Raw genomic sequence first — 22,812 nt, 5'->3', positions numbered from 1 at the left:
CCATGTGACCTAGATCCACTTGCACCTGCTCCCCATCTGCAAAGGAAAATAGGCTGGAGAGCAGCAAGCAGGAAGGCACCCGGTGGGAGGGGCTTGTTAAGTGGTGAAAAAGAGCGGCAAGTAGGAAGGCACCAGGTGGGCGGGGCTTGCTAAGTGGTGAAAAAGAGCGACAGGCAGGAAGGCACCAGATGGGTGGGGCTTAGGCCAGGTGACCTAAATCCTCTTGCACCTGCTCCCCATCTGCAAAGGAGGCTGGAGGGCTCCTTAAGTAGGGAAAAAGAGCGGCAACCAGGAAGGCACTAGATGGGTGGGGCTTAGACCATGTGACCTAGACCCACTGCACCTGCTCACCAATACAAATTACAAAAGTTGTCAAAAAAGGAGTGTATTTAGGCAAGAAGTAACGCAGGTTTATTCAGGGCCCAGACACAGCTAGGACAGCTATATTCAAACAGAATGTGGAATAGAACTGCATGAAAAGGCGCTGTCAAAGAAGTGCCCCTAAATCTAAGACTTTTATAATAATCGAGCTGATTAACATTAGTAACTTTGCAACATGAAAACATTTCCCCACACTGAGATGATTGGTACTCGCACATCAGGCCCTTATAGAAAAACATACATTATGCTTTGTAATTGGGACCACAAACCTTACCACACGCCCACAATTAAAATATGTGATTTCACAATCCAACCCCCACTTCCCACATCAAAATGACAATTCATTGAATCATTTGAGATGACCAGCGGAACTTTATTCAACTTCCCCGGTCATCTCATCTAAGTTCTCATGAGAAGTGCTCCCTTCCATGACACTGCCAGAGCCTTGAACAACGCACGTACCGCTCTACAAAAGTTACATATTAAGAACTCTTCGGCCTCCTTCCCAGCCAAAATGTGCTAAGGGGCAATTTAAAATCACTGTGGTTCTCTTAACTCCATCTAAAAATCATGTTTTGCAAATTATTTTGACTTATCAAATGGTTATGCTCTCCGTGCCTGTCGGTGAGACTCATGGGTGAGACCCTTGCATCCATCATCACAAATTTTGTTAATGCCTCTTTCAATTTCAATTCCATCCCTGCCAATATCAAAGAAGCCTGGGTAATAACCCGTTCTCAAAGAAACCACATTATATCCCACCATTCCCACCAATTACAGACCCATCACAACAGTCCCCTTTCTCCTCAAAGTCATAGATAAAATTGCCTATACCCAAGTACAATCCCACCTTGAAAACTATTATCTGTTAGGGGGCAGACAATCCAGTTTATTCCTAGACATAGCAAAGAAACAGCCCTCTGGACCTAAAAAACCAGATGGACGCTATCAGACACTCAGGGAACCTCTGCATCCTCCTACTACTTGACTTATCCACAGCATTTTACCTAGTAGACCATAACAAACTATGCCTAACATTAGCTAAAAACATTCACTTCTCCAAGGAAGCAACTACCTGGGTCAAATCATTCTTGTCAGATCGCACCTCTAGAGTAGCCATCGGTGAAGAATCAGCTGACCCTATAACAGTCCCTTTGGGTGTCTCGTAAGTCTCCTGCCTCTACCCACTCTCTACAATGCCTATACTAAACTCCTCTTCACTGCTCTAGATGCCATGGGAGTATTATATACAAAGTTTGCGGATGACACACAGATACTCATCCCAATCACAGGCAATCTAGAACAGGATACCATCTGCATTAACAAAATCTACTCCATCATCCAGAACTGGATGGCAACTAACAGCTTCTGCCTTAATGGAGAAAAAACAGAGATTTTCATAGTAGTTACATATTGGATACACCTCTCAGACATTCGAAAGGGCCCCACCCAATTCCACACCAGCTGCCCAAAACGAATCAAACAAGTCTACCTCCGTTCATGTAGCTGACTTTATAAGTGCATGTACAAGAGCTATACAAACATGCATTGCTGCTAAAGGCATAAACTACTCTCTCTCCCTGACCCTTGCCCCTCCCCAGCATTTACCTCATTTACCCTCACCCCCGTACCCTCCCTTTCCTCTGTTGTACCCGCTATTATTTCCACTGCAGGTGTCAGAAAGATTAAGACTTCCACGTTGAATTGTTCATTACCCTATCCATAGAAATGTTATCAGTAACACTAGAATGTATTCTTATTAGTGTGGTCTCCATTTTACTGCCATTTTTGTTTACCCTTCTCATGTTTTTATTAGGAGTATACTGGGGAACATCTTTTATCTGGGGAGGCCATCTAAAACAAAGTGGGGGAACAAGAGAAATGGTATTTTAGCAAAAGTATAGCCTTTAACATAACTGAATCATCTCCAAGCCTGAACCGAATGAAAGTATGACTGAAAGCACCCCCTTAAATTGAAATGAATAGGGAAACATGAGAATAGAGATGTATGATATGATCCCCACAAATGACAGCCACACCTGCACGATTGTGTGCACGAGTAAAATGTTTGAAATACTACTTCCGAATGTCAAAAACCTTTTGTGAATTATATAAGCAATGATGTAAATACTACGAACAGCAGAAACAGGCTAACAAAAAGACCCATATCACGCTAAAACAGAATGAAAAGACAAGTACGTAAACCCAAACATGACGCATACCATGGCCATGGCCTGGATGCAGTTGAGGATATCCGTCATCCCAAGAACTAAAAACAGTTTGTATTCTGACATGAGTGCAGTGGGAAGGCGAACAACTAATAGCAGCTGCTATGTGTGCGCCTTAATACTGCACCCACCTGCGGCTCCCAAGGCTTTAGTATCACAGGAAGATGCCTAATCCATCTTGCAGTATGTAGGATCAGAGGCACTTTCCCGGCACGCAGCGTCCATCTAGAACTGGTTGATTCAGACACCGAGAAATGCAAAAGAAGTCTTAACAAAATCCAATGTCTAAAACAGCCCTACTTGGTGATCGAAGGAGTGAAATACATCAATAACAAGTGGCAAGAAATTACCCTCACGTGTAAATCTGAATGACTTTTAGCGTTTCCAGAAAATATGGTGTCTCTCGTGGAACAGACATGCGCACAAGTATAGACAGAACATGTCATAAAACTGACATGGGCTGCAGACATAGAGAAGCCGGTGAAAGTGCACCAACAAAAGATTTATGAACTGTGCTTCTTCAGTGAAGGAACTATCGCTGTCAGCTCGAATGAACAGTGTCAGAGAACTGTGCTGATTCCAGACCTCAAGAGGGGAACTGCAGGGCTGATGGACTACTACTGGGTGTGTGGCCAACAAGTGTACTTACACCTCTTGCCCTCATGGAGGGGCTACTGTTCACTAGCTATGCTACACTCAGCCCTGTTAGTAGTCCCAGAAAAACACCTGAAAGGGGGCCACTGCCTGACGAAGCACCCACAGTGGCCCCAACAATCGAAGCACAGCACACGCTTCCACCACCAGACTTCTGCATCCTCCCCAAGAAAGAACTGTATGATCAACTAAGAAGAAGGAAAAGATCATTGAATTACATATCAAAAGACTAATCTAAACTACTCGCACAAATACCTGATGAGTACAAGTTGTTTACATCAGCGGAGACATTTTTCACATCCTAATTACTACCGTGTGCAGACCCGAGCCAATGCCAAATGGCTCCAGATTGTACGTTGGGAATTGATCCTGTTGGCTAATGATACCGAGCAAGGGTTCAACATTATAAGAGTTGAGCTGCGTGCCCTGAGGCTGATGACGATGGAAAACCAATATGTGCTCGACCTGCTGACAGCGCAATGATGATGCCACATACAGGGAAACTAAAGTAAGAAAGAAACAACAGCACCAAAAAATGACAATAACAATAGAGTTGATTAACATGTACACAAGTGAATTGTGTGTTAGACGTCTGCTTATTGCCCCATGTGTGTGCATTATGAAGTCAAATCAAACTATATAGAAAGTACTTTAAGAGGATATAAGAAGGGTAATGTTTCTTTTTATATATATATATATATATATATATATATATATATATATATATATATATATATATATATATATATATATAGCACCTTCTCAATTTTAAAAATTCTGATTGAAGAAAAACTAGCCTAAACATGTCAGTGAAACCAGTGGCCCAGATATGCGATGCCATCCGTGATGTCATCAATGACATTTCTGATCTCATCTTTGATGTCCTGGGTATTAGTCTTAGCAGTGCACGGTGGTGGCGCACGTTATGGTTGCTTAGCTTACCATAAATGGTGTATTTCTGGGGGTTTTACTTGTAACCATAATATCCCTTTAACAAAGTTCTTTCACCGAATTTCATAGGTTTGTATTAGTGAAACTTAACCATAACGTCCCTTTAACAACCTTTTTTTTTAGTGAATAAACCTTATGTACACTTGGAAACCACTGCTTCTATTTGTCTGTACAATTCCCTGCATACACCATTTCTCTCCCTAATCACTGTCTATTCCTCCATAAACCAGAGCCATTCTCTCTCCAGTGGTGCAGGACTCGGTTCACAGTGTATCTCCACGCAGCCTCTTTTCTTTCCATCTTCTCAGGGGCTGTTTTTAACAATGCAGTTCACTTTTCCATCGGTTGAGCCTCAAAAGAGAACAGTAGTGTAAATTTGATAAAGTGTAGGGGAAATGGAGGGCAGACAGAGCCATCTTAAAAGACGGGAGTTTGGGGGTCAGGGATAGCTCCTAAGCTACATGAGAAGGGAGTTTGTCAGGAGGTTCACGACGTTGCGTACAACCTGTAGGGCTGAGACGAAGTGGATACCTTGTTCGCTGTGGGGGAACAGGCGGCCAGACTGAGTGGTAGTGTGGTTTGCTTTATGCACTCTTCCAAGGAAGACGTACTTAAGAAGAGGAAGACAAGAGGAGAGAGAGGGGGAGAGCATTGCCATTGAAAATACCTTGTATCACTGTAAACAAAAGAACCACAAGCATGGTTTTAAAATGGCAGCCCTTGAGTGTGAGCCCAATGCATTTAATTTGCAGGGTTGGAAACAATTTTAATATTAATATAAATCAGTTGTATCAGACAAACCTCTATGCACCGTTCAACCTAACTTTAACCCCTTGGTTAAATTCCCTAAGTACAAAGTTCTGCTGCTTCCTAGGGCGGTTTGCAATTGTGCAATTCATAAGCTGGAAGATTCCAAACAAGCTGGAAAATGCTTGGTTCGAATCCATTTGAATCAGTTCAACCTACATGCACCTATCGCTCTGTATAGTTTGAATCAGAGTGAAAGTCTACTAGCGCAAAAACGTAGACATGCCACCAAGTGAAACCAAAATAAAAATGCAATGCATCAAACATAATTAGGGAAAGGTTCCAAAATGTCGACTCAGGTCAAATCAAGTTTGTAATTCTTTTGATGATTCAAGCTGTTTCGCACCCACTTTGTTTCTGTTCACCCACGCCCTTGTATTGGTTCTCTCATGAAAGATCGCCAAATCGGTGAGTAAACTAGCATATATCAGCACTAACATAAAAGGACTGATGACGTTATAATGCACCACTGATCCACGTTCAACTGGTCCTCTTATTATATCTCCACTAGCATGGTTCATCACAAGCATCTTTAGAATGCACATTTTAAGAAATGGCACAATTAGTAAATGTATTAACAGACACATGTTTGATGGAAAAGGGATGGATGAAAGCGCAGCAACCACAGCACAAGAACAGTGAAATGGTAACAGAAATTGGCTGCAATGTACCATAGAGAGACTACATGAAACAAAATCATTAAAAAACAAATATCAAGCTGTGTTCTAATAATTTACCATAATTATTATTAGGTAGGCCTTCTTTCTCCTTATGGAAAAAAAGATGATTATAGTTCATTTTCAGCAGTCATCCTGCCTTTTGACTCCGTTCTCAAATAATATATTTACTTTTCTTTTCTTTTCAGGTTGTTTTCAAGTTTGCCAAACACATGAAACCAGAAAATCGGACATCAGCGGATGGCTTCCTGATTGTGGGGTTCTCAGATGTTCCACAGCTGCAAGTTCCCCTTTTCATAACGTTTTTACTGATACACCTAATGACTTTGGTGGGAAACCTTCTTATTATGGCAACAATTTACTGTAACTCAAACCTTCACACACCCATGTTTTTCTTTCTCACAAATTTGTCCTTCATCGATATCAGCTACACCTCACTCATCTTCCCACCAATGCTGGTCCACTTCTTTCAGGAGGGCACATACATTTCTCTCACTGAGTGCCTCTTGCAGGTGTATTTCTTTATCGTTCTGGTGTCTGCAGAGTTTGTACTTCTTGCTGTCATGGCTTATGATCGGTATGTGGCCATCTGCTTTCCCTTACATTACATGACTATTATGAATAAAGCTGTGTGTATGCGTCTGATTGTGGGAACCTGGGTACTTTGTCTCATGGACCCAAAAACACACACAGTACTAATCTCTCGGCTCTCTTTCTGTGATTCCACCACAATCAACCACTTCTTCTGTGTTGTGACAGCCCTGATGAAGCTTTCCTGTAGTAGCACTTTCACTATTGAGACAACGAGCTACATAATTGGTAGTTTATTGACGCTAATGTCTTTTGTTTTAATCATCGTATTTTATGTAAAAATCATTTCAGCCATCTTGAAAATCCGTTCTACAAAGGGACGCCAAAAGGCCTTTTCCACTTGTGCCTCCCATCTCATCGTTGTTGTCTTGTTCTTTTCGTCTGTCTGCTCAACATATATGCGACCGACATCAACCTTTTTAACTAAAGACGACAAGATGTTTTCGTTGACGTACACCGCTGTCACTCCACTCTGTAACCCCATTATCTACAGTCTGAAAAACGCAGAGTTTAAAAATGCCCTGAGGAAGAAAAGGAATACAATGTGAACTGTTGAAATAATCTGGTACTCAAGTTGGTATTGAGATGCCAAAGAAAGTGACCGTCCATTTCTAACATCGCTGTATTGCCTACTGGCGATACGATTGATTGAAGTGTCAAGTTACAGGATCAATTTTGCATGAAAAATGTAGCGGACAAGTGGAGGAATTTGCACGCCACCAATAAAGGTCTGGGACTGGATGAACATTCAAAACAAACTATCAGACGGCGGATGAATTATAATCTACACATGTTTTTCATGTAATAAATAGATGCTTGTAATATTTCTAAAACAGACTGCACATCGTTTTCTTTTTAGCACCTGTTTTTTTGTGAGCAGATTATCACGTTACCCGGAACACAGGATGAATTCACTGATAAAGGCCTATGTATGAATAATTGTTTTGTTTGCTCCGGCCGTCTCCCTCAAACCCCCCTGCGCTCCCTGTCCCCTGTGCGCCCCTAATCTTGACACTTCCCTTTCAACCTCTCTCTGTCTCTATCCTCACACAGCTGACGTCATCATCCAGAAGACATCGGGAATACAAATAAAAGGCGCTCCTCCGAGAACTTCTTCTCATGTTTTATTGGTGGCCATCTTGGCTTTAGGTTTATTTTGTGGAAAACAACTGTGCGCATCTGTTGTGATTAACTTTGCATTCATCTGGTGCAAGTGACTAGAATCTTGAGATGGAATGCAGGGCTTAGAATGTTTATCTATGAGTGAGTTCCAGGTTTGTTAGTTGCAAGGATGTAAGTGTAACGCTCACCTGATTCTCGCAGAGGCGCCGGTCTTGACTGGGCGACTACCGTATCTTCAAAGGTGATGTGTAGCACCCGGTTGGCTCTTTGGGCTGGACCTCTGTGCACTGTATGCCTGACGTGTAGAGTAAGATGTCTGCAGATAGAAAATATGGGGTTAATGAACTGGGGTTATTGGGGTGTCCCTATCTCTTTCCTCTTCTCCTCTCCTGTAGACCCCCAAAGGTTAACGCTCTCACCTTAGGTAAGTGAATGCCGAGCTCTCCATCTGCCTCGGGGCAGGGTGCTGTAACCAGTTTCTTCACTGGATAGGTAGCGCAGGCCTCTTGACTTCAGAGGACTGCTGTCCGTCGTTTACTGCACGAACGGTAAGTTTCGAGTCATTCAAATGTCTTTAAAGTCTTTAGTAATGATGTCTCTTGTTTTGCAGGGTTCCGGCGATGGCGGATGACGGGCTGAAGTGAGTTGAAGATGGAGCCCGTGTGATGAATAGAAGCGCCTGGAAGCACGTAAGTAAGCGCTTGTTGCCTGCTTCACTATGCGCTCTAACTGTCTTTTTATTTTGCAGGTACGAGTTCGGAGCGGCTGCAGGGTGCCGGAATACCCACTGGATTAGATGTGGAAAGGAGTAATGGCACGTGAGTATTAAAGTTCCCCAATGTCTTTAAACGCACCTTGTTTTGTCTTTCAGATGCGGGATGCAGCGCCGAAGGCCTCCGGAGCGTGCAAAGAGTTGGTAAGCCTTTGCCTTTCAGATGCCGGAATGCTAACCTGTTCTTTCTTGTCTTTATAGGTGTTGCTGAAGACTGGATTCAGGATGGTAAGCCTTTGCCTTTCAGATGCCGGAATGCTAACCTGTTCTTTCTTGTCTTTATAGGTGTTGCTGAAGACTGGATTCAGGATGGTAAGCCTTTTTCCTTAGGCCCAGGACCGGATGCAGAAGACACGATGAGCGTTCTGCTGCAGAGGTTGCAGAATAACGCAAAGCAAGATTCATCCACCGGGTGTGGTTTAAATAGCCTCCTGTAGTGCTTAGGTGTCTCCTTCCACAGCCACGCCTAAGTAAGAAAAGAGTTCCTGGTAAGAAAAGAGTTCCTGCCTTCCAGAAGAGTTCCAGTGTTCTGAATCTAGGGAGTGGCTCCAGCCCCACCCAACAGGAAAAGTAGTTCCAAACAGAAGAGGATCAGAGGCTCAACTGGCAGGCAAGTAAGCAGCATGGTCTGCTGAAGGTAAGTCCACCCAAGCATTATGAGCCCGGCGCTTCCAGCGCTGGGACTGGGCATATTTATGAGCCTGGTGCCACTGGCACCAGGACTGGGTCCAAAAGGTCCCAATTGGGACTGGTTGGCTCTCGGAACCTGGGTTATGGATCTGCTTCCAAGGGAGTTGGGAAAACCCTGACCTTTTGGAAGCAGAGATCATGACAGTACCCCCCCTCAAGGCCCCTCCCAAACCGGGCTTCTCCGGGGGTTTTGGCTTGTCAGGAAATGTTCGGTGAAATCTTTTGATTAGGCGAGGAGCGTGGACATATTCAGCAGGTTCCCAGGATCTCTCTTGGGGGCCGTAGCCTTTCCAGTCAATTAGGTAGAATAGTTTAGATTTGGAGATCTTGGAGTCCAGAATGCTTTTGACTTCAAACTCGAGTTCTCCATCCACTAGGATAGGTTTTGGAGATTTGGTTAGTCGGGTTTGAGGTTGCACGGGTTTTAATAGAGAGACGTGGAAGACCGGATGTATCTTCATGTGCGGGGGCAAGTCCAACTTGACCGCTACTGGGTTTACTATGGTAGTGATGGAATAGGGACCAAGGTATCTTGGGTTGAATGTGCGTGGCCCTTTTAGAGATAGATATTTGGTGGATAACCAGACTTGATCCCCTACTTGATAGTGAGGGGCTTCCTTCCGATGTTGATCTGCTCCTTTCTTGTATTGTTCTTTAGCCCTTTGAAGGTGAGAAACAGCTTCCTTAAAGGCTTGGGTGATTGTAGAATGCAGGTAGTCTACTGCTGGTGTTTCAAGATCTTGGAGGGGATCCAACTCCGAGGTTCGAGGGTGACTGCCGTACAAAAGAAAAAACGGGGTTTTCCCAGTTCCCGAATGGACAGAGTTATTGTAGGCATACTCGGCTATCCAAAGGATATCTTTCCAAGTTTTTTCATTTTGTTGCAGCATGCAGCGTAAATACTGTTCCAGAGTTTGATTGGTCCTCTCGGTTTGTCCGTCGGTCTGAGGGTGGTGACTGGTCGATAGTCTCACATCAATTTGAGCCGACCGACAGCAACTTCGCCAAAAATGAGAAATAAATTGACTACCTCGATCCGAAATTAGAACCGAAGGAAAACCGTGCAGTCGGACGATGTTTTCGAGAAATTCTCGGGCCAGAGTTGCTGCTGTTGGCAAGCCTTTGAGCGGAATGAAATGCGCCATCTTGGAGAATAAGTCCACGATTACTAGAATCGTATTGTATCCGGAGCATGGAGGTAGATCGGTGATGAAGTCCATAGAAAGCGTATGCCAAGGGCGAGGTGGGATGTCAATAGGGCGTAAGAGGCCTGCTGGTCTTTCCTTTTGACTCTTGTTTTGGGCGCATACTCCACAGGACATTATAAAGTCTCTGATATCTTTTTTCCAAGACGGCCACCAGAAGTAGCGCTTGATCTTTTCTGAGGTCTTGGCTATACCGGGATGACATTCCATTAAAGAGTCGTGATAACAAGAGATTACTTTTTTCTGTAAATCTGTGCTGGGTAGGTATAATCGTTCTTGGAAATACAATAAGTTGTCCTTTACTGCAAAGTCCTTTCCCTGCAGATGCCAATTCTGTATGTCTGCTGGAGTTACAAGTTGCCTGGCTTTATCCTTAACTTCCTCTATGGATTCTGTGGCGATTACACCCAGAATTCTTTGTTCGGGAATGATTGGTACAGGTTTAGGGTTGACCAAGTGTTCTTCCACTCCCATCCGAGAAAGGGCATCGGCTTTACCGTTCTTTGTACCAGGTCGATAGGTAATTATGAAGTCAAACTCGGCAAAGAATAATGCCCAACGGAGTTGTCTAGAGGATTGGGCTTTTGCGGTCTTCAAATATTGCAGGTTTCGGTGATCCGTAATCACAGTAACGGTGTGTCGGGCCCCCAGCAGATAATGCCGCCAAGCCTTAAAGGCAGACTTGATAGCCAGAAGTTCCTTGTCAGTAATCGTGTAATTGATTTCAGGAGGCGAGAATTTGCGGGACCAAAATGCCACGGGATGCAACTGATTGGTTACCGGGTCCTTTTGTGATAGAACTGCCCCCATGGCAAGGCTTGAAGCATCAGTTTCCACGATGTAGGGGAGTTCGGGGCGAGGGTGTTTTAAGATTGGTGCAGAGATAAATTTAGTCTTCAAATCCTGGAAAGCTTGTTCCGCCTCGGTAGACCATTCAAAACGTTTGTTTTTCTTTAACAAGGCAGTGATGGGCTGGACTATTCGAGAGAATTCAGGGATAAACCTGCGGTAAAAGTTAGCGAAGCCTAACATGCTTTGCACACCTTTTACGGAGGATGGTGATGGCCATTTGAGAACTGCATCGACCTTCTTTGAATCCATACGCACTCCGCCAGGTGATAATATGAATCCCAAGAATTCAACTTCAGTCACGTTGAAAACACATTTTTCCAACTTAGCGAAAAGTTTGTGTTGACGCAATCTTTCGAGGACCATTTTCACGTGTTTCCGATGTTCAGATTCCGATGAAGAATAAACGAGGATGTCGTCAATGTAAACAACAACACATACATCTATGAGCTCTCTGAGGACATCGTTCATAAAATATTGAAAGGCGGCCGGGGCATTGCAAAGTCCGAAGGGCATGACCTGATATTCAAATAGCCCATACTTGGTGCGGAAGGCCGTCTTCCATTCATCGCCCTCTTTTACTCGTACCAAGTGGTAAGCTCCTCTAAGATCCAGCTTTGTATATATGCATGCTTTTCTGACTTGGTCCAGGAGTTCAGGGATCAAAGGTAACGGATATCTATTCTTAACGGTGATCTGGTTCATGGAGCGATAATCGATACAAGTTCTAAGGTCTCCTTCCTTTTTTGGAACGAAGAACAAAGCTGAAGAAGCAGGGGACTTGGAAGGACGAATAAACCCATTTGCCAGGTATTGATCCAGGTATTGTCGAAGGTGAAGGTTCTCAGGCTCGGTGAGGGCATAAATTCTACTACAAGGAGGAGTAGATCCAGGTATCAGGTCTATCTGGCAGTCATAAGACCTATGAGGAGGTAGAGAGTTAGCCTGATCCTTCCGGAAAACATCTTGGTATTCTAGGTATTCGGGAGGTAACTGGGGAGTCTCTGAAGAAATTGCTGCCAATGCAACACCAGGTGGAGGGTGACAAGTAGAGACACATTCTGGAAACTGGACCGTTCTTGCTCGCCAATCGATCAGAGGATTGTGTTTCTCTAACCAAGGTATTCCTAGAATAATCTGAAACTGAGGGGCCTTGATCACATCGAACACGATCTTCTCATGGTGTCCATCTTGACTTACTAGCGTCACCTCTTGAGTGGTATGCGTTACTGGCCCGGAGGCTATCTCCGTACCATCCACCGTAGTAATGACGTCCTTTACAGCCTTGGGACAAAGAGTTAGATTCATCCTCAAAACCATTTCATGATCCACATAATTGCCGATGGCACCGCTGTCGACGTAAGCTTCAATTGCATGTAATCGATCCGGATTATCAGGGCTAATGAGGACCATAGGTATCACGAAATGCGAGGTCACGGAACTGGTTTTCACGCTCGGCAAGAGGACCTCTATTCTTGTCGGGCGAGGTCGTTTCCCTGCTCAGAGTTTGTAACTTTGGTAACTGCAGCTCCTACTGCCTTCTTGGCAGGTTTCACCGGACAGTCTCGAAGAAAGTGCCCTGAGTTTCCGCAATATAGGCATAATTGCAACTGTTTCCTCCTTTCCCGCTCCCTTTGTGTTAGAGGACCTTTCAGACCCCCTATTTGCATGGGTTCCCCGGAGTCTACTCCTTTGGAAGGAGTTGGCGGTTTGGAAAATACTCGAGCATCACACTTGGAACGATCGGCCTTCCTGTTCTGCAGCCTGTGATCTATTTGAACGACCAAGTCTATATAATCCGAACAGTCTTGTGGGGGATTCACTACTTGGGCTAAAACGTCTTTGAGCTCTCCACGTAGACCTCTATAAAACAGCGTAATCCTTTTGTCCTCAGGCCATTGAGTTTCCACTATTAGTCTATTGAAAGATGCAATATAAGCCAAAAGGTCTTGATTACCCTGTCGCAACGAAAGAAGCTCATTGTCCAAGGCCTGCCCCTGTGAATGTCTTGCGAACAGTTTTTCCATACTAAGCTGAAAGGCTTTAAAATCATGGAGAACCGGATCATCTTGATTAACTAGAGGGATCGACCAGTCTGCCGCATTGCCACTAAGGTACGAAAGTACAAAAGCTACTTTTGCTTGATCAGTTGGAAAGGCTGCTGGCCGGCATAAGAAGTGCAACCGGCACTGATTGATAAATACTGCAAACCTCTTTGGGTCACCAGAAAATCGTTCGGGCGGAGCCAGAGGTACATTCCCAGGTAGGTTGATCTGCACTGGATTCATAGAGGATGTTGAAGGAAGATTTGCCCCTGATGCGGGTAACGGGGTCTGTCCGGCTTGTGACTGTAGCACTTGTCTAGCAAGATTGTCTGTTCTCTCCTTGGAAATAATTAGTTCCCTTCTTAGAGCATTCGTTTCCTGACGAGCTGCATGCACTTCTGCCCTTAGTTCCCCAAGTAACCGGGCTAGGGGGTCAGTATCCGAGGTTTCCATAGCGCCTGGGCGAGAGTTTTGCGGTAGTCTTTGCGTTCTGTAACGCTCACCTGATTCTCGCAGAGGCGCCGGTCTTGACTGGGCGACTACCGTATCTTCAAAGGTGATGTGTAGCACCCGGTTGGCTCTTTGGGCTGGACCTCTGTGCACTGTATGCCTGACGTGTAGAGTAAGATGTCTGCAGATAGAAAATATGGGGTTAATGAACTGGGGTTATTGGGGTGTCCCTATCTCTTTCCTCTTCTCCTCTCCTGTAGACCCCCAAAGGTTAACGCTCTCACCTTAGGTAAGTGAATGCCGAGCTCTCCATCTGCCTCGGGGCAGGGTGCTGTAACCAGTTTCTTCACTGGATAGGTAGCGCAGGCCTCTTGACTTCAGAGGACTGCTGTCCGTCGTTTACTGCACGAACGGTAAGTTTCGAGTCATTCAAATGTCTTTAAAGTCTTTAGTAATGATGTCTCTTGTTTTGCAGGGTTCCGGCGATGGCGGATGACGGGCTGAAGTGAGTTGAAGATGGAGCCCGTGTGATGAATAGAAGCGCCTGGAAGCACGTAAGTAAGCGCTTGTTGCCTGCTTCACTATGCGCTCTAACTGTCTTTTTATTTTGCAGGTACGAGTTCGGAGCGGCTGCAGGGTGCTGGAATACCCACTGGATTAGATGTGGAAAGGAGTAATGGCACGTGAGTATTAAAGTTCCCCAATGTCTTTAAACGCACCTTGTTTTGTCTTTCAGATGCGGGATGCAGCGCCGAAGGCCTCCGGAGCGTGCAAAGAGTTGGTAAGCCTTTGCCTTTCAGATGCCGGAATGCTAACCTGTTCTTTCTTGTCTTTATAGGTGTTGCTGAAGACTGGATTCAGGATGGTAAGCCTTTGCCTTTCAGATGCCGGAATGCTAACCTGTTCTTTCTTGTCTTTATAGATGTTGCTGAAGACTGGATTCAGGATGGTAAGCCTTTTTCCTTAGGCCCAGGACCGGATGCAGAAGACACGATGAGCGTTCTGCTGCAGAGGTTGCAGAATAACGCAAAGCAAGATTCATCCACCGGGTGTGGTTTAAATAGCCTCCTGTAGTGCTTAGGTGTCTCCTTCCACAGCCACGCCTAAGTAAGAAAAGAGTTCCTGGTAAGAAAAGAGTTCCTGCCTTCCAGAAGAGTTCCAGTGTTCTGAATCTAGGGAGTGGCTCCAGCCCCACCCAACAGGAAAAGTAGTTCCAAACAGAAGAGGATCAGAGGCTCAACTGGCAGGCAAGTAAGCAGCATGGTCTGCTGAAGGTAAGTCCACCCAAGCATTATGAGCCCGGCGCTTCCAGCGCTGGGACTGGGCATATTTATGAGCCTGGTGCCACTGGCACCAGGACTGGGTCCAAAAGGTCCCAATTGGGACTGGTTGGCTCTCGGAACCTGGGTTATGGATCTGCTTCCAAGGGAGTTGGGAAAACCCTGACCTTTTGGAAGCAGAGATCATGACAGTAAGCCCTGAGAGAGGATGCCGGTGGGTGTCCTATGTCCCCTTTTACTTACCTGACTCTAAGAACTGTATTTGGTGTGCCTAAACTTAAGTAAATAAGTTAACAGTTCACTGGAGTGTCAGAGTCATTTGTGGCCAAACCCTGAACTCAACACTGGCGACGAGGATGGGATCTGGCTGTGCTGGGGGGACAGCACCAAAGGGAGACACCCACCGCCCCCCGCCCCCTCTGAGAAGTGATCCTCTCTCAGGTAAGAGCGCTGGATGGCTGTGAGGCACTGCAAGTGCAGTGAGGGCAATAGAGGCCCAGACAGAGGTGCTACAGAGGCAGAGGGGGCACGAAAGGCCCAGACAGAGGCGCTACGAAGGCACTGGAATAACAGAGCAGCTATGGATGTAAAGGTGCTGCATGAGGCAGTGGAGAGGTTCTGCCAGGGCAGTGAGGCGCTACAATGGGCAATGAGATGTTGCAGAGGCAGTGAGGCGCTGCATGAAGAAGTGCTGCAAGGGCAGTGAGGTGCTGCAACAGGCAGTGAAGACGCGCTGCAAGGGCAGTGAGGCACTGCAAGATGCAGTTAAGAGGTGCTGCAAGAGGCAGTCAAGAGGCGCTGCAAGAGGCAGTGAGTGGTCGCTGCAGAGGCTGTGAAGTGCTGCATGGTGCAGTGAAGAGGTGAGGCGCTGCGAGGGCAGTGAAGTGCTGCACGGGGCAGTGAAGAGGCACTGCATAGGGAGTGAAGAGGCACTTCAGTGACAAGGGTGTGCTGCAAAGGGCAGTGGGGACAAGAAGTTCTAGTGTTGAAAGGTACAACGGTCTGCTGTAAAGTGCAGTGGGCTCTGTGAGACATGGTTATTAGAAGGAGCTGTGAAGTTCATTGGAGCAGCAAGGTTCATTCATTCATTGGCATGGTGAAGTTCAAGGTGGCAGTCTCTCATAAAGCATTTAAGAGAATTGAGACTGTACAGACATTCAGAAGAGTTGGAAGTTGTTAATGGATCTAGGAGGGGCCTGGGGCCCATGGACTGTGCAAACATCTGTTACGCCAAGGCTACAAGCTATTGGTCATAGTGAAGGCAGCTGAGATCACTGACAAAGTTATCCGATGTCAGCGCTTACCTTTGACTGGAACCGAAGGTTGCTGCGGTTGGCTTAAGTGGAGTCCTGGAGTTCGGTATGAGTGCTGCAGCGGGAGGCCTGACTCAGTTATGAAGTTTGATGGGGATGGGAGCTCTGTGTTCCTCCGTTACTCTCTATGCAATGGTGAAGTAGGAGAGAATGCAGAGGTGCAGGCGATTAGAGTTGAGATACTAGAGCTGATATATATTAATTTATTAGAGTGATGTTGTAGGTACATGTCTCTCTCTTTAATTGAGTTATGTAGTTTAACATATTTCTCTCCACAGGCGGACTACTGTCCATTACATGTGTTGCATGTGTAAAAAGGTGCAATGGTTGAGGTGAACCGTTGAGCGGACTACTGTCCATTACATGTGTTGCATGTGTGAAAAGGTGCAATGGTTGTGGTGAACCATTGAGCGGACTACTGTCCATTACATGTGTTGCATGTGTAAAAAGGTGCAATGGTTGAGGTGAACCGTTGAGCGGACTACTGTCCATTACATGTGTTGCATGTGTAAAAAGGTGCAATGGTTGAGGTGAACCGTTGAGCGGACTACTGTCCATTACATGTGTTGCATGTATAAAAAGGTGCAATGGTTGAGGTGAACCGTTGAGCGGACTACTGTCCATTACATGTGTTGCATGTGTGAAAAGGTGCAATGGTTGTGGTGAACCATTGAGCGGACTACTGTCCATTACATGTGTTGCATGTGTAAAAAGGTGCAATGGTTGAGGTGAACCGTTGAGCGGACTACTCTCCATTACATGTGTTGCATGTGTAAAAAGGTGCAATGGTTGAGGTGAACCGTTGAGCGGACTACTGTCCATTACATGTGTTGCATGTGTAAAAAGGTGCAATGGTTGAGGTGAACCGTTGAGCGGACTACTGTCCATTACATGTGTTGCATGTGTGAAAAGGTGCAATGGTTGTGGTGAACCATTGAGCGGACTACTGTCCATTACATGTGTTGCATGTGTAAAAAGGTGCAATGGTTGTGGTGAACCATTGAGCGGACTACTGTCCATTACACTGTCTGTATAAAAAGGGAAATGTTGTTCCTAGACTTTGGTGCCATTGTTTTGGCATATGTTGGTAGACATGTATGCGGTGATGTGTGAGTGAAATAAGATATTAAGGTTTTGAGTGTTTATTAAATCTTCATTAGAGTTATTAAGTTGATAACAGTGTTCATCATTAGCTGTTCTATGCAGGCATATTAATATGTTCTCTCCACAGGTGGACTTTTAATTTTAATCCACAGATGGACATTGATGTTAATGTTAATAGATTTTGAAGTGGTGACAGGGTCTAAACCTTTTGGAGTTGGTTGTGGTTATATATGAAATGCTTTGAATAATCTTTTGTTTTTCAGGTGGGACTTTACTGGACAAATCTTTTGATGAAATATTGATCTTGCCACCGATACTTTACTGTTCTTGTTGTTGTCCCTATAGGGGAAAGATGTGTTGTGATTAACTTTGCATTCATCTGGTGCAAGTGACTAGAATCTTGAGATGGAATGCAGGGCTTAGAATGTTTATCTATGAGTGAGTTCCAGGTTTGTTAGTTGCAAGGATGTAAGCCCCGAGAGAGGATGCCGGTGGGTGTCCTATGTCCCCTTTTACTTACCTGACTCTAAGAACTGTATTTGGTGTGCCTAAACTTAAGTAAATAAGTTAACAGTTCACTGGAGTGTCAGAGTCATTTGTGGCCAAACCCTGAACTCAACAGCATCCCATGCTAAACTTTTATTTCACAAAAGAAGAAGGTATCAACACCCTTGACCTCTGCTGGCAATAATAACAGGAGTCGTGCACCGCACTATAGGGTAACAGCCCGTAGTCCTCGTTAAAGTCCCTCACTAAGGCTGTTTTTTTTTTACTTGGGTTGAGTTGTGATGTCACAATAACTGCTGCCAGAGCCAGCAAACTGAAGCAAAGGCAAATAACTAATCGCAATTCAAGATGCTGATAAAACACTTAATAAAAAACGTATGTTGACTTATGTCAATCTTGTAGTTTAATGCAGTTTAGCAGAAATCGATCTGCATGAGGCCACTTACCCGCATCACAAGGCCAGCTTTTAAATTAATTTGTACTAAACTGCAAATAATGATAGTTTACAACACAATATAAACTGTTTTTATTTCTTTTTTTAAAAACATTTTATTGGTTTAAATTCAAACCTTTAAAATATTGCACAAAAAGACATAACAAAAACAAAACCAAACACAAATCTCTCTCCAATCCCCCCATTTCATGATAGTCCATCCAACTCATAATGAATTATCCATCTTACTTCCACTTAAGTCAATCACTCTGTGACTGCTCGCACGTGTATAACCTGACTTCAATTGAAGCTAAAAAGGATGTTAGAGGCATTATTAGTTTCTTGTCGATGCCATTCCACATTCTCATCCACCATTCTTCCGCACACACAGTAGGATGATCATCACTCCAGCGTCCCACGTGAATTGATCGCTCGTCTTTCAATATCGGGCAAAACAACACTAGGGGCCTCATCACGACCCAGGCGGTAAGTTACCGCCTGGGCCGTGACTTTACCACCATGGCGTAAACTACGTTTACGCCATGGTGGTTGGCGGACTTACCGCCCCATTCGGACCTTGGCGGGGCGGTAAGTCCCCAATCCCCATTTACCCTTCCCCATTCCCATTTTTGCCCCATAGGGCATAATGGGAGTGGGGAAGGCGTTAATTACGCCACCGTAAATTACGGTGGCGTAATTAACTCCATGGTCCCTTAGTGCCATGGATTTTAACACCTGCTAAAAGCAGGTGTTAAATTCGCCATGGCGCTAAGGGACCTCGTACTCAGGCGGTAAGGGTCGGCGCTGTTTACGGCGCCGTAAACCCCTTACCGCCTGGGTCGTGATGAGGCCCTAGGTGTTTAAGTGATTCACTTTCGCTCTCACAGAATCGGCATGAGAGATTCACGCCTATATTACAAGCCCAATTGCTGGACCGCTCTTTGGTTTTCAGAGCATTTAAGCGGAACAGCATAAATAGTCTTCGTGCTTTGGGATTTGGAAATAGTTGCAAGTATTTCTGTAGCACATTAAAACCTCTTGCCTCGACGGGTGAATTTGTCATCGCTGTGGCGGCGGATCTCTCGCTGCACGTGGCCTCCCAATTGGCACGCCAGATCTTCAATTTCGCTGCCGTGGGATTTGATTGAGGAGTTTCCATGCTAATGTCATATTCAAGTAGAAGATTTTCACAGTGTTTTACCACAGAGAGACAATGTCTGTTCCACACGAGGGCGCCTTGTGAAGAATTCGGAATTTCAAGATACTCTCATCAGCTCTGGATTTCCGAAATAATGCCAATAAGTTCCAACTAATCTGAGCGTGCAAAGAGATTAGAGCAAGTTCATATCGTATGCAAGCAGTCGGAATACCAATTGGTAAACTTAAGGCTTTAGTCCAGAAAATATGCTCTAACGATGACCAATGATGGAATGAGCATCCGAAAGCATTCTCTGCTCCGCATGTTAAAATCGGCGACACTTTCTGTTTATAGAAATTTCTCAGAGGTCGCATTGAGAATTTTCCGAACCTTCTGTGTAGGAGTAGTCCCTGACATGCCAATTGACCACATCACCTCTTTGATTCTAGGATCCATGGGCCATCGCAAATGCTGGAATTCAGAGTCATGCCCAAGTACTTTACACTTTTTGAAATGCGTAACGGATCCTGGCCTAACTTCCATACAAACTTTGGCCCCTTTGCATGTTGAGTAGCTCTTAAGATATGGAACACCAAGATTTCGCTCTTTGCTGCATTGATTTTCAGATTGTTCAGAGACACATACTTTTGGACTGCCTCAAGTTTTTGTTGTAAGCCGATCGGGGTTACATCCAAAATGACCAAATCATCCGCGTACAGTATCCAACTTACTTGGGATAAATGGAGCTTAGGTCTAAATGCACGCAGCAAATTTATTGCATCACCAATATCTGAAATAAAGAGACTAAAGATTGCAGCTGCCAACGGGCAGCCCTGTTTACCCCCTTATGTGTCTTAATCTGCAAAGCCAGGTTACCCGTTTGGTCTAAACAGATTGCGATTGAAGTGTCCGTATGCAGTTCTTTAATAGCCTCTAACAGACCTGCCCCACAATCTCAGTTTTTGTCAGAGTAACTCTCGATCAATCATATCAAATGCGCAGGAGAAATCAACAAAATCGAGATAAACTTTGCTGTTCGTGCGTAGTGCTTCCATCTTCAGGAGATTCAAGACAAACAGGTTCAGAGAACATCCAACCTTTTTCACAAAGCCTGCTGGTCTTTCGTCAACTCTATTTGCTAATTGGGCCCAATTGATCCATTTTTTTTGGAGCAATGAAGCATAGATCTTACCCAAAACATCCAGTAAGGCCACAGGGTGATAATTTTTAGGTGAAGTTCTGTCACCTTTCTCAAAAATTGGGACAATTATCCCCGTTTTCCATGAGGCAGGGGTCTGTTGGTGCAGATTAATTCTCACAAATAAATCAAAGCAAAAATCAGCCCAGAGATCAGGGAACTGTTTGATCGTAAAATTCGTCAACCCATCTGGTCCGGGTGCCCTGGAGTTTTTAGCTTTCATGATAATGTCTCAAATTTCTTCTCTCGAGAATTTTAAATCCCATGATGTTGTCTCCTGCACAGATGAAAAAGTGCTAACCGGGTTTTTATTGTATAATGTCGTAAAGTGCTTTACCCATTCCAGCTCTGACACCAAGCACACTTGTAAAGCTCCCTGCGGCGTTTCCATGCGAATAATGATTCGCCAAAACTTGCTGCTGTTCTTGTTTATTAGGGTCTTCAACATGGCCTCTGCATCTTGCTTTCCTCGCTGGCCCTTGATTATTTCTCCGAATCTCGGCACGCATCACTCTCTTATGCTGCATCACCATTAGATCGAAGCAATGAGTCTTACGAAACGACCATTGTTTTAGCCCAATGTTTTTAGCTTTGAATTGGGACAATAAAGAGGCATATTCCACCTCCTCTGAATTGGTCTTAAATTGATTATATAGATTAGACACCTCTTGTTCATCCAGCCTCAATCTTAGGCGATTTGATTCGACCTGGACCTTCGTCGCCCATTTTCGACATTGGTCGGTTTTGGATTCTTGAAATTTCAGCTGCAACATTTTGTGATCACTATTTTTCATTGCAAGAACCTTCAGAGAGTTTACCCGAGCATGCAGACCGTCCGATGTAAAGATGTAGTCTATAGTTGACAAGTGGCCCTCCCGGTGTCATGTAGACTTCGCCGGGGTATCCCCTTGAGTACAACCATTTAACATCGTTAATGCTCTTGTATTTAGTTCTTCCAACCAGTCTTTCGCTAGTTGTACTTTGGGCCTTGAAAAAATCAATATTTAAATCACTGCATACTATAATTCCGACCCCTTTATTTGAATCAAGCAAGTTGTCAATGATCGTTGTTACTTGGTCAATAAAAGGGTAGGTCCCTGTACAACGGTGATTCCAATACAAGTTTATGACCTGAATCACATCCACGTCCTTTGTCAAGAGATTGATCTTACCTATTTCTGAGACTTGAATGTATGGCGTATGGTTCGTGGATTTTATCAGACTGCTTGATCACACATAGAAGGCCAGCCGTCGGTCGCCCCTTCTCTGCCTTAATTGCTGTATTCGGGGCACATTCAAACTCTGCAATAACTGGCCTTTCACACATCCATGTTTCCTGAAGACAAAGTAGCTGAGAATCTTGAAGCCATACGTTATTCAGCAAGTGGAAAAAGCTGCGGGTGTTCCATGAGGCAAAAGTACAGGCTTGCACTGCTCTGTCCTTCGGGCATTAGCTTTGGGCTTTATCATTCAGTGCCTTGGCCAGCCATTTCCTGCTCGGTTGTTTTCTTTACAAGTTGGGCTACTTGATAAACCAGCTGCACTCTCGTCCAAAGTTTTGCCACTGTTTATAGTAATTCGAATGTTATCCATTGGACTGGTTCTCAAAACTGCCTCCTGCTCAACAAACGTCACTCTTTGAGAGTTGTTTGCTGTTTGCCCTGCTTTGGGTACCGGCTCACTCCTATGGTTCTGCACAATAGGCATGTGTACCACCAGAGCAGTTTGCTGTTTCATCACTGTTGAGCATGAATTGGACTCTTGTACGCTAAGACTGCCCCCATTGCAGCATCATTCTCTGAGTTTTTGCGGCGTGCATTCTCCATTATTTTAAAAATATCAAACCCCAAGGACAATAGATCTTCACTCGCCTCCAAAATTGTGTTTGCAATTATATTGGAATCAACGTGAAAAATCACCTTGTCATTGCATGTTTCATCAGGGAATTCGACAATATTTATGTCCTTGGTACCCAATGATCGTAGGGGTGGGACGTGATGGAGCAATGTTAATACATTTGATCGATTCAAGATTAATTTATCACGAGACTCCAACCTCCCCAGCATCAATTTGATCATCAGGGTCTGATCCAAGGGACGGACTGTCTCATGCCCTTTACTGCTATTCTGTCTATTCTCCAATACTTTCAGCCAATGATACTCATCTTTTTTTAAGTCAGATACGACAGCAGACAAAGGAGCTGCAATAGACGCAAAGCTTTCCCTTTCCAAGTTAGGGGCATTCTGAGGTAGATAACTTTCTCTCCCGGACACGTGGTGCTTCATTTGTAAATTAGACATTAGCTGTTCCCTTTTTTCTTGTAAAGTGGAAAACACAGGGCACGCAAGTACCAAATCACTTTTAGTAGCAGCTACTTCAGTCGGAATTATGGAGCAGATTCTGCCCCCATTAACAGC

Source organism: Ambystoma mexicanum, chromosome 3p (genome assembly GCF_040938575.1).
Source record: "Ambystoma mexicanum isolate Mex_15411 chromosome 3p, UKY_AmexF1_1, whole genome shotgun sequence".
Classification (NCBI taxonomy): Eukaryota; Metazoa; Chordata; class Amphibia; order Caudata; family Ambystomatidae; genus Ambystoma; species Ambystoma mexicanum.
Note: the sequence above shows the minus strand (reverse complement) of the source record.